Here is a 3,946-nt window from a genome sequence, read left to right as displayed (position 1 = left end):
GAGCTGTAGAGTAGGTTACAGTGTTTGATAAGAACAGAGAGAGAAATTAGGGCTTTAATAAGTGCTGCTCAGAACCATGCATTTGACTCTCTGTCCTCATTTGAAAAATGTAACAAATCTTTGCTATTTCAAAATTCAGGGTTTCTGAAATTTATTTCTTTTAACTGGAAAAGACCAATTAGGACTAAATTCCATAGTTCATCCAGACCTTTTCTTTTTTTTAGATTTATTTATTTATTTTAGAGAAAGAAAGAAAGCTAACAGGGAGAGGTGCAGAGGAAGAAAAATCTTTAAGCAGACTCCCCACTCACAGAGCCTGAGGTAAGGCCTGACCCCAGGACCCTAAGATCATAACCTGAACTGAAATCAAGAGTCAAATACTTAACCAACTGAGCCACCCAGATGCCCAGTTCATCTAGGCTTTTAAGGGTATATAATGCATTTTCATTCTGAGTTCCTGCTTTGTTAAATGGTGTCACTCTTAGGTAGGCCAGGATTTCTACAAGAGGTGGCTCTTGGTGCTTTTAAGCTACAGACTAAAGACTGTCTCATTTAAAAAGCCCTCCTCCAAAGTCAGTTAGAAATGTCAATCAATTGTATTTGTCAGACAATGGAAGAGTACCATTTCCAGGGAGTCATAGTTTGAATATTAGTTCAGAGATTCTGAAATTCCCGGGGTGTGGGTATTTGGGGGTGTGATGAGAGCATAATTTGAAACAAGAAATTCATTTCAAACTATTATTTTAAAGTTTTTTTTTAAATTTTTTTATTTATTTATGATAGTCACACACACAGAGAGAGAGAGGCAGAGACACAGGCAGAGGGAGAAGCAGGCTCCATGCACCGGGAGCCTGACGTGGGATTCGATCCCGGGTCTCCAGGATCGTGCCCTGGGCCAAAGGCAGGCGCTAAACTGCTACGCCACCCAGGGATCCCACAAACTATTATTTTAAAACAAACTAAAGAGTATTCAATATACATGTCCTTGTCTGTTGGTGATACAGAGGAGGCAGAGCCAAGAATGAAAAGTAAAAAAATGTAATGGAAATTTATTTAAAAAAGATCAAGACACCTGCTTGTCAGTCACTAGACCCAGCCTTCCTGGCTGAGTCAACATGATGATAAACTGGCCCTGAAGTATTTGAAACAAAAGCTGCAGTTTAATGATGGAAGAGAAATCTTATTGAGCACCTTACTATGGGCCAAAAACATATTTTTCATATTTTTTCCCATTTAACCCACCGATAACCATCTAAAGTAAACATAATGACCATTATTGTACAGAAAAGAAGTTGAGGGTTAGAAACCAAATAAGGGGTAGGATCTGCACACAGGTTCCTGCCAAGCCATGTTCCTCTCCTGGGGAAACAGTAGTGCCAAGCTAGCAGGACTCAAGGGGAGAACATGAATCGTCCAACTGCAAGATGGCTGGCAGTTTCACTGCACCCACTTTATAGATGAAGCTCTGAGAAGTTCAGTGACTCTTCCAGAGTTACATACTTAATTAGTGGATATCCTAGAGTTGCCATCTCCTGATTCATATTCAACACTTTTCTGTAAAACTGCAGGGCAGGGAAGACAGGCAACCCAGACCCTGGAAACCTGGAGCCTACAAGCACTGAAGAAGGTTCATGGGCTTCCGTGAACATTTGTGCTTCCTAATGCCTTTTCTCTTTTCTCTTTCTTTTTCTTTCTCTTTCCTTATTTTCTTTCCTTATTTTCTTTCTTTCTTTCTTTCTTTCTTTCTTTCTTTCTTTCTTTCTTCTTTATCTTTCTTTCTTTTTTTTTCCTTCCTTTCTTTCTAAGATTTTGTTTATTGATGAGAGACACAAAGAGAGGGCAGAGACCTAGGCAGAGGGAGAAGCAGGCTCCCTGCAAGGAGCCCAATGCGGGACTAGATCCTGGACCCAGGATCATGACCTGACCTGAAGGCAGACGCTCAACCATGAACCACCTAGGTGCCCCCTAATGCTTTATCTACTGGCATTTCTAGTCACTTTGTCATTTTATCTTGCCTTCTGTATCAAAAAAAAAAAGTAGCCATATTATGATATTTTAATATCATTCTTTGTATAGATTATAGAAGAGAATCAGCTATTTTAGTTGCCTAAGGCTGTCTTGAAAAAAAAATCACACAAACTTAGTGCCTTAAAACGACAGAAATTCATTCTTTTGTAGTTTTAGAGCACAGAAGCAAAAAAATCAAGGTGTTGGCATGGCTGGTAGTTTTCTGGAAGCTGTGGGAGAGAATCCATTCTATTTTCTCTCCTAGTTTTTGGTAACTGTCAGCAATTTTTGGTTTTCCTTGACTTACAGCTGAGTTAATTCAAATCTTTGTCTCCATCTTTAACTGGACTCTGTGTCCCCGTCTCTTCTTTTTCCCTTCTTATAGGGAGGGACACTTGTCATTAGGTTTAGGGCCCAACCCTAAGTTCAGGATGATTTCATCTCGAAATCCTTAACTGAATTACTTCTGCAAAGATTCTATTTCCAAATAAGATCACATTCACTGTGGTTTGAGTTCCAGTGGCTTCGCTTCTATGCCCTTAGGTAAGTGGCTAAATGTCCTTAAACTTTAGTTTCCTTGCCTATAAAATGGGGCAACAATAGTAACATCTATATCCGATTTTGACTATTATATATAAAAAGTTATTTTTATATTGTACAATAGTAATTTTATCATTAGGTGGTTCAAAGTCCTAGTAAATAATTCCACTTCCATTTTTATTTTGCATAGCTTTTCCTTCTTCCATCCTTTCAGGATCAGTATTATTTCCACAGTATCTTTTGAAAACTTTTATTTTGTCAGACCCTTGGCTCAATCTGAAATAGCAGTCGATATTTTATATTTATTTTTTTTCCATTTGTTTTTATTGAAGTTCGATTTGCCAACATATAGTATAATACCCAGTTACCCCATCCCCACCACCCACTTCCCCTTCCGCAACCCTTTGTTCATTTCCCAGAGTTAGGAGTCTCTCATGGGATTTGTCTCCCTGTCTAATTTTTTCCACTCAGTTCCCCTCCTTTCCCTTATAATCCCTTTCACTGTTTCTTATATTCCCCAGATGAATGAAAGAAAAATATGGAATGCTTCACGAATTTGTGTGGCATCCTTGCACAGAGGCCATACTAACCTTCTCTGTATCATTCCCAATTTTAGTATATGTGCTGCCGAAGTGAGCACTATATTTTATATTTATATTGAAATGATTATATGAAGGTGTACAGAGGAAAGTAGAGGTGACATTAACAACAGTTAATTATGAAATCAAATATTTCCAAAGTGAAGATACATCTAAATATTTCACTACATTCATAGCTCACAATATGGCTTATCCTAATATCAGATTTAAAAAAAAAAGAAAAGAAAGAGAAAAGTTAAGTGTCTTTGGCAAATATCATGTAAACTTGTCCTTCTGCGAACAGTTTCATGATCATTTAAAAGGAAATGAATAATATAATTCAAAAATATAAATAGATGATCATATTGGACTGCAATGAGAGCAGATGTTTTAAGTTATGTAAAATCTTACCCCATCTGGTAAACAGTAAAAATGTCTCAACAACAACCCACAGATGAAATGTTGCCAATAAAGTGAGGATAGTGGGGATTGGGTGGAAGTCAATTTTACTGGATTACTTCATAAAAAAAAGCTTAAAGGCTATTAATATGTATATATAATAGTTTCACCTCTTACAGCTATTATCATTCCAAAAACTATTCTCAAAAATGTTAGAAACTGTGCGATAAAGTATACTACCCACCACAGTTGTTAAAGTTTGCTTTCTCCCGATGGACCTGGAACCTAGAATTCCCTACTGGAGTGGCTGTGTGTTTAAGTTAATGGAAACATATACTCTAAATCCAAGCTAGGAAGGATGAGCACCGATAAGAGAATAAAATTAGAGCTGGACCAGCCTCCCACTATTGCAGACCCCATTC

At 37.6% G+C, this 3,946-nt stretch overlaps 1 non-coding gene across 1 annotated transcript; it reads right to left on the bottom strand.

Moving 5' to 3' along the window:
* Positions 1-3,079: 3,079 nt before the first annotated feature.
* On the bottom strand, positions 3,080-3,187 carry LOC129516703 (U6 spliceosomal RNA). Its single transcript, XR_008665836.1, has one exon. It is a non-coding gene; the product is annotated as a U6 spliceosomal RNA (small nuclear RNA).
* Positions 3,188-3,946: the final 759 nt, after the last annotated feature.

This window comes from Nyctereutes procyonoides, unplaced genomic scaffold, assembly GCF_905146905.1.
Source record: "Nyctereutes procyonoides isolate TBG_1078 unplaced genomic scaffold, NYPRO_anot_genome, whole genome shotgun sequence".
Lineage (NCBI taxonomy): Eukaryota > Metazoa > Chordata > Mammalia > Carnivora > Canidae > Nyctereutes > Nyctereutes procyonoides.
The sequence above is the reverse complement of the archived record's forward strand: the minus strand, read 5'-3'. Positions and strand labels throughout refer to the sequence as shown.